Source organism: Copadichromis virginalis, linkage group LG3 (assembly GCF_057382275.1).
Source record: "Copadichromis virginalis isolate Kocher_CV1m ecotype Utaka linkage group LG3, C_Virginalis_male_GT1.1, whole genome shotgun sequence".
Lineage (NCBI taxonomy): Eukaryota > Metazoa > Chordata > Actinopteri > Cichliformes > Cichlidae > Copadichromis > Copadichromis virginalis.
Genome location: NC_140620.1, coordinates 1,923,723 through 1,932,402, shown reverse-complemented (window position 1 = coordinate 1,932,402; position 8,680 = coordinate 1,923,723). Strand labels below are relative to the sequence as shown.

At 43.8% G+C, this 8,680-nt stretch overlaps 2 long non-coding RNA genes across 3 annotated transcripts in view; both read right to left on the bottom strand.

The window, feature by feature from the left end:
• Window positions 1–1,204, bottom strand: part of LOC146712260 (uncharacterized) — a 2,622-nt gene extending 1,418 nt beyond the window's left edge. The window contains exons 1-3 of one of the 2 annotated variants that reach the window (XR_014919239.1): window positions 1,020–1,204; window positions 450–945; window positions 1–367 (exon numbers count right to left, since the gene is read on the bottom strand). The exon at window positions 1–367 is cut by the window's left edge and continues 1,418 nt beyond it. This is a non-coding gene — a long non-coding RNA (uncharacterized LOC146712260). The remainder of the gene's footprint in view (window positions 368–449; window positions 946–1,019) is intronic. The other variant, XR_014919240.1, reaches the window with a different exon arrangement.
• A 35-nt stretch (window positions 1,205–1,239) lies between these two features.
• On the bottom strand, window positions 1,240–5,515 carry LOC146712259 (uncharacterized). Its single transcript, XR_014919238.1, has 3 exons — window positions 5,001–5,515; window positions 1,826–1,867; window positions 1,240–1,288 (listed from the first exon to the last, which is right to left on the bottom strand). It is a non-coding gene; the product is annotated as an uncharacterized LOC146712259 (long non-coding RNA).
• Window positions 5,516–8,680: the final 3,165 nt, after the last annotated feature.

Sequence of the window (8,680 nt, the reverse complement as noted above, 5' to 3'; positions counted from 1 at the left end):
TATTTTGAAAGGTAAAACTGAAACTGACCAGCATCACTCAAACACACACACATTTGGACCATTACTGACCGAGGTGACGCAGTAAGTTCATTTACTTAGGCTCAGAAGGTTAGTACAGTAATCAGATTACACCTGCTCACATCAGGTGAGTGAGAGCTACCTTTGAGTTTCCAGCAGAGGAACAAAACCAAACCCAGAACCAGAACCAAGAGAAGCCCAGAACCCAGACCTGCTACGACTGGGACCACGAGAGAGGGAGGAGGAGGACAGGTGGATGCTGGGAGAGGAGGGGAGGGAGGACACGTAAGAGGAGGAGCAAAGTTTGTGGAGGTGCTTGGAGGAGGAGGGTGGATGATTTTGGGAGGATCTGGAGGAGAGAAGAGTCAGTTTATTATCAGGTCACAATGTTACATCATTTTTTAAACAGGAAGTGATGTCAGTGTTCTGACCTCTGACCCTCAGAGAGCTCTGAGGAGACTTTCCACCCTGATCAGTAGAACAGTAGAGACCTTCATCAGCCTGCGTGATGTTAGTGATGATTTATTTATTTTATTTATTTATTTATTGTCATTGTCAGAGAACAATGAAATTACGTTTGGGGCTTCTGTACAACCCGTAAATAAAATAATGAAGAAAATAATAAATACCCCTTAAAGCCCAAGTGTAAGTATTTAACCCAGTGTGACTCCAGTACAACAAGACAATCCTTAAACCAGTTCAATGCTATTAAGAAATTGAATATGGTTATTGTCCATGAGAGGGGGGTAGAGAATTCAGGAGCCTCACAGCCTGTGGATATGATGTGCTCTGGTTTAGGACCAACAGAACTTCCTTTAATGTAGAAATAAGCTCTGACTGTGGCACCATTCCTCTGTCTGCAGCGCAGAATGACATCACTTCCTGTCCTCACAGGAAGTGCAGGGATCTCCAGGATGACATCTTTACCTGACCATCAGAGACAAACAGAGTTAATGAGAGCAGAGTCACACAGAGACAGAGACACAGCTGGAACATCTCACCTTTAGTGTCTGATTGGACACTGAGGGAGACTCTGTCACTCTGCTGTCCAGAGGAGTCCTCACACCAGAAGGTTTCACTGGGAGCAGCCTCCCAAAGCCTGCACAGTCCTCAGTGGGTCCTCCTCTGCTCCTCTTCACTGTCCATCCTTCAGCTGTCTGTCCATCATCAACACAACTCAGATCCACTAAAGATCCTCCGAAGACCTGCTGAAGACCTGCTGAAGACCTGCTGAAGACCTGCTGAAGGTTTGGACTGACAGACAGAGACACTGGAGGACACACAGAGGTGATGAAATCATAACTATGTGTTGATTAAAGTCTAATATAAGCACAGTGCTGGTGTGCAGGGCTGTTAAATGCTGCTGACATGTTATACACTGTTATGTCTACATCAAGCTTTTAGCCTCATAATAAACAGATATTTGTGTTTGTCTTCAACATTCAGATCTTAGAGATGATGTGTGCATCAGCAGCATCACTAATGGAAGCACTTTAACGTGGAAAAATCTCCCTTATCTCAGCTGTGATCTTTGGCTTTCAGAGGAACAAAGTGTGTTTTCTGTAAAGCTCAGATGGAACTTGGAGGACTAACATGCAAACTGAGGCTGTGTTCAGGACTCTGTCACACTGGTGATGAAGAGCGGCACCAGCAGAGTGTGCACACACACACACACACACGCACACACACACACACACACACACACACACACACACACACACACACACACACACACACACAGAGACACAGTAAGTGTATTTGTGTTCTTGTTTGAGTCTCACTGATTGTTTTCACTTCATCTCCTCACCTGCAGAAACAGTCGGTGCAGACAGCAGCAGCACACACACACCTGCAACAGGAGGTCAGAGGTCACTGAAGGTCAGAGGCTCCTCCACCACCTTGTGTACCTGCACAGGTGAGGAGCTTCTTTCTCTGTGTGACCAAACAGTCGTCTGTAACTGCAGTCATTACAAAACTTAATGACAGTTAGAACCGTTAGGAGGGAGCAGAGTGTGAGCAGAGATAAGTGACGCAGAGAGAGGAAATGCTGCAGGCGTTGTGATACTGTATCACAACGCCTGAGAGGAGTCTCAGAGGAGAACTGTAGCTCAGAATTAAACAAGTTTTTTTAAGCAAAACCATTAACGAATAATTAACCACATGTGCTTAATCAGCCAACGCCTCGGAGGACAGCAGGGAGAATTTGAATACTCTCCAACAACTGCTGCTTCAGAGAGATAGTTATGAAGAAAGACCCGTCCAAGAACTAGACCCCACCCTCCAGAAGAAATCGCCCAGTAGACTCTCCTAGTACAACATCGTCGGCTGGCAAACACAATCTATAAGTGACTGTCCAGCTTCAGTGTGAGGCTGTGGAGGAGCCCCGATGAAAACACCTCACTGAGGGACCTGGTCAGCTCTCTTACTGACAATGTGACCCGGCTTCACATAGAAAAGAAAACAGACTGCCATTGATCTCCAGGCCACGGATCACTTTGTGTGTTTGATATTCCCAACCTTACCCTGATCATGGACTGACTGGCATTTGCATTTTATGCACTTCTCACAGTGAAGCATCCCACGTCAGAGCTGGACACAGCTCTGATTCACTCTGCATGGTCTTCAAGTGTTGCTGTAAATTACAACATCAAGGTGAGCAGCACAGCCCTGTAGTCCTGCCACTATACCATTCATTTCTTAGGCCAAAGGCAAAGAAATGTGAGTACAGCACAGAGTGTGTGACCAACAGAACAACTCGAGCCCACTTTGTCCACGCAGTCGTCTGTATAAGGCAAAAAGAATCAACCAGGATTTATCAAGTTATTTTCCTAAAATCTGTGCATGACTGAAATGTCTGGTCAGTTTTTTTTTCAAATGTATTATTAGTGTTATTAACCTTTATTTAACCAGGAAGATCCCATAGAGATTAAAAACGTCTTTTTCAAGGGAGACCAAGATGGGCAGCAGCAAGTGTCTCACAGAGGCAAAACACACACAATTAAACAGAGGCAGCAAGAACACGCAAAAATACATCATAACTAAAAAAATACAATAAAATATGATAAAGTTCATTAAAATTCAATTTAAAAATTCAGTAAAAATGACAATCAATCTAAATGAAATAGTTGCATGTCATGGACCTCAACGGTTCTTAGTTTAGATGTAAAAGTACTTAATGAGATGAATTCTGTCCTTTTATGGTGCCACCCAGCTGTAGCTCAGGCGGCAGAGCAGGTTACTTTTGCCTTTTTCATACAACCTTCTTTTAAACTCAGACATAATCAATAAGGTTGGTGGTGACGACCCTCCCGGTCATCCTCCAAGACATCCAGATGACCAAACAATAAATGGTTTGGACTGAATCCTGTGCTGCTTGTGTGCGCTCTGTTGCCACCAGTATAGGCAGTCACAGCCTCGCTCAATGCAACGAGCTCATAGCAGGGATTTAAGGGCTCGTGGAAGTTTTACATTAGCATCCGGACTCTCTGGATGAGGAGTTAACTGGGCACATTTTGCATTAAGCTGTTTAAAATGTCAAAATCTCAAATGTGAGAAGTGAGATTTATTCCAGATTTGCTGTATAATCTATATATGCACTGAATTTGCTGCGTTTTGGTGAAAAATGCATCCTCTCTGAACACACTGTTGGAAAAAACTAAAATGGAGTTGATGTCAGAGAGCCGTTCTGTGAGAACAACCATCAAATGCTCCACCGTGTTGATTGGTCAGCTATATTTACACGCATCTGCGACATCGGAAAAATCAAACTTGAACATGAAACTGCAACGTTCCCACAGTCCTCAGTGTACACTGAAACAATATAAAGATAAAAATGCTGCCTAATTATTCATTTAGTGTGAAAGACTACATTCATAGTTGAGCCTAAAAAGCTTTTATTGTGATAAATATTAACAGATTAATGCTCATCCTCACAGCACTTCCACCAATAAAGCAATTTTGGTTGATTTTCATCCATTTAAATTCCCCGAGCTGTTGGTGATGGCACCCTGCTCTGGTGGGGGACACAGTCATGTCTTCCAAGCTCAGTTTCCTTGGGAAGACTGAGGATGAGACACATTCAGTCGAGTGCAGAGAGTCCATTTCTTGGCTGGATCGCTCTGTCGTAGCTACTCGGGTGGATTTGACTAAAACACTAGACGAGAGTTTATTTACAAGCACACAAAGACTAAGTGTTTAAGACGAGGGTCTACATTAGTGAAGTCCAGACAAACACACCTCCGTGCTCACAGGTGTACACAACCAGCAGCTGCTTACACGTGTGGAGGGATGAGTCTCAGGAGCTCAGTGAACTCCAGCGTGGTGTCTGACACGTGTGTGCGATATGGGTGGAGGTCTCAGCTCCGTCAGTGTTAAAGCTGGAGTTACAGCACTGAGCTAACCGCACCCCTGGCTGTGTGTCAGGGGGAGGGCTGGCTATTGTTTCTACTTCCTGTTTGTGTATGAGGCTCCGCCCCCTCCTGGGGTTTTTGGTTAAATCTAAAGAGGCTCAGTGGGAACTTCCTGTAGCTGCAGTGTGAGATTGTTTGGGGGGATGTTGCATCTATTTCAATAATAAATCTGTTGGAGGAATAAACCTTCCTTGTTTAAGCGTGGGCCGTGGCGTGTTCTCCTTTTGCTGGTGACGTCGTGATGTTTTCACTAATTAAAAAAACACACTATATATGTGTATGTACAACACAGTCATGTAGTAGGTTGGCAGTATGCTTGTGCTGTGAGGTCTAACTCTATGTGTAGTGTATTTATTACGTACATTTTAGACACAGTGTCCTTAAACACAGTGTACACTGAAAGCGCGGGCCCCGCCCTGCATGGAGGCCTCGGGGACGAGCTTCACATGAACGAGCTTCACATGAACGAGCTCGATGACAGAATACGTGAGCGCTTTTAACAGCAGAGGACGGTTTGACTCACCGCTACTCAGTCTGTATGAAGCCACACCCATCTCTGTGTGTGTTTCTTACCGATTAAGAGGAGCACGATCTTCATCGTCCTCTTCATCCTCTGTAACAGTCCCGTTGAGCCTCACTGACAGCTGACATCACCGACCGCTCTCAGAAACAGATCCGTTACTCTGCACACAAATAAAGACTTTCTCCTCCCTGGGCCCTTCACAATAAAAGCTCTTTGCAGTGTTGGAATCAAGATAAAGACAGACATATAAATGTGTATGTTTATAAAGGGAAACATGGAAGCAAGACAGAAAGAACAAGGTGGAGGTAAGAACAGGGGACAGGTACTCCTGTCCAAGTAACCACACATGCAGCCCAGACATAAAGTGAACCGAGTCATTTATTTAACTACAGCGTCGGAGCCAAATCACCGAACCAGCCACTGGTTCCCACACTGACACTGAGTGTTGACTGAACTGAGCCTGTATCGACAGCTGTAACGCACAAAGCTACCTGAGGCGTTGCATTCTGCTCTCAGCTCAGATGTCCTGCTTTGTCCTTTACATAAAAGCAGTTCATGTTGCTTATTTTTATATTTTATTTATTTTATATTTTTTATATTTTATATCTTATTTATTTTATATTTTTATTAATTAGTCTTTTATGTTTTTATTTCATTGTTCCATAGTTTATTTATGTTTCTGGTTTTATTGTGATTTTTATCTGTGAAAATGCGACATGAACACATTACTCTTACTTTCCTATGATAAACAGCTAGATGGAGCCACGTGGCTGTTGTAACTCGACCGAGCCTTTACAGCAGAGCCCACAGAGACCAACCTCACAGTTAGAATAAGGACAGCTGTCCTCACATCAGCAGGAAACCACAGGAAGAAGAAGAAGTGAAGCAGAGGCTAAAAATACTGCAGGGCTGATAGAGAGGAAGCTGATGAGGGTGTCGTAGCAATCACTCCTGTCACCAGCATGAATGTTATCACTAGTGGGCCTCATGTTTATTGCACCTTCACAGTGGACCTGTTGTAGAGACATCCTGTTCAAGGGCTGTAGCTTTCCTTAGAGTGGGAGGAGGTCAAGGATGAGCTGGACTGAAGGTGTAGGGACGTATGACGTGCTGTGAAATGTGTTTTGTGTGACAGTGGGTATATGTGAGGGCGGTGCTCAGAGATCAGCCTGGTGTTTGGAGTGTTTCCCTCCACATTGCAGTGTGTTCATTAAACCCACTTCAGTCATGCTCACCGAGGTGTCTGCAGGTTATTTTAAATCTTCCACAACAAGGCTGACAAATGTTCTTAGAGACGTTTTCCACTGCAAACATCAGCTTTGACTCTCAGTGGAGACATGACCGTGTGTAGATCAGTGATCAGGTTCATGGTTGGACTCAGTCGGAGTGTTTAAAGAAGAAGCCGGAGATACCGAGTGAACATTTATCGCTTACACTTTGTCACCTCTGGGTCAAAGGCAGAGGCTGAAATCTGAATATCAAGCTGTAAATATACCCACCACACCATCATCACACAGATGTAGCTGTCAGCATCCTACATCATAGGATACAGCACAACATGTCAGGTTATGAGAGTTAAGAGCACCTGAGCTTCAGCAAAGATTCAAGGAATATTTATTTATATTTCCTATCATTTCATGTCTATTCCATCTCAAAGACAAGCATCTTAAACACATAACATCCTTATAGAATATGATGCAACACTATAGATCAACTTAGCTCAGAATATATAAAGCATATAAACAGTTACAGCAATATGATGCAACAAACACAGCAGCTACTGATCCAAAATCCTCAAAGCTTCATAGAACTGAAACCAACATTTATTTTAGCTCCATTCTGCTGCTGATACAGACTTTAGGTTTCTGAACATTAAACTTGTTGCTGCCTTTCATATTATGTTCATATTTGAACATTACCTAATGAGACTGATTCAGAGCAGGATTCAAACACATGCCAGATAAATCCAAGCTGTCAAGCTATCTAACCCGGTCACCTTCTCCCGGCCAATCAGGATTCATGCTGTGTCCCTCTGTGCATGTGTCACTATCCTCTGCAGATGCCTTCGATCACGGTCTGAGCTGGCAGACCATGGGGAGAGAGAGCGGACCCAAATGCAGACACACAGGGCTGAGGTGAATGTTTAACCAAAGGTGAGCCTGTATTTGGCTGAATGTGAATCTAAACAAGGCAGGAAGGAAATGAACAAAACATAAACAGGACAAACTAAACAAGAAAAACCTGGAAACACGGGAAAAGAAACGCAGGGGGAGATACTCAGGGGACAATGAACAGGAGACATGCAGATGAAACACAGAGGATGATCAGTGACAGGAGCAGAGGGAAACACACACTAGATATACTCAAGCAGCACAATAAGAGGAACAGCTGGGACTAATCGGACATGAGGAGAACAGCAGGAAGAACAACAGAATACAGACTGTCAAAGTAAAACAGGAAATACAAGAACGTAGAGATGACAGGAGGTAACAGAAACAGCTAAACACTACAAATCATAACCAATGACCAGAACTTAACTAAGGCGATGAATATTAAATGATCACAAACAGTCACTAGGCTGTGATGCCTTTGTGCAGTCGTGCTCTTGATTATATAACTTTAGTTACATCTCTGCCTTATCGTTCCTGCTTTGCTCTCACGTCCGTGTCTAGTGTCATCTACTTTCTATTCTAACCCTGGAAGAGTCTCACAGTCTGTTCTCTCAATCCGAAAAGAGGAATTATGGATTTGACCAATTAGCCTGTGACACTTGGCCCACAGGCAGACACTTCCACATTGTCAGCTCAATAGTGTTTTTATTTTATTTGCAGCCGGGTTCCTGCGGTTTCTGGCACCTGCCCTGGATGCAGCCATCTCTCCCCACATTGCTGGATCTCAGTTCAAAGACAGTTTAAATGAGGTGACAGCTGCAGGTTATTTTCGTCCTTTCAGTTTAAGACAGTGCGACGTCTTGTTCCTGTTTTTCTCTGTGGTCACTTCTCAGAGTTGAAGAGATAAAAATGTGCAAACAATAAATTTATTGCCACTAAAGATAAGAAACGTGTTGAAGGACAGTTTGACACCTCAGCTGTGACTGAGCTGTTTCCACATTAAAAACAGAAGTAACCATAGCGATAAGATCAGCTCTGTGTCTGTCTCGTCTTTCTTGGAGGCGTGATGTTTGTCTTTATTCTGTTTGTTCCTGTTTCCATCACAGCTTATTGGTGCTCACACTCTAAGGCTGTAGCTGAGCTCAGACTGTTAGCACTCTCAGGCTAACCTCAGCAGCACAGAATAAACCGTAATAAACAAATCATTCTCTCATCAGCCACAGTTCACACTCCTGGATCACTTCAATCCTGTTTCTGTGACTGACTCTGTGTCACTGAAGTATCTGCTCTGTAATGTTTCACTGTTTTATTAAAGCATCACAGAATCAGAGTCAGGTCTTACTCAGAGACTGTTTGATCCAGTCACTGATCAGTTCAGCCTTTCATTCCCGCTCTCACAAAGTGCTGCTCACACTGGGTTCTGCTGACGCTGATAGACTTCCTGCTGGGCCTGAACACCTCCACACTGATCCTGGACTTTCTGATGGAGACGCCTCAGACAGTCCAGATCCAGCAGGTGGTGAGAACAGCTGAGACGATCATTGGAGCCTCCGACCCACAGAGAGTGATGAATCCACAGACTCACTGCTTTAACATGAACATTAGAATATTGATTTTTC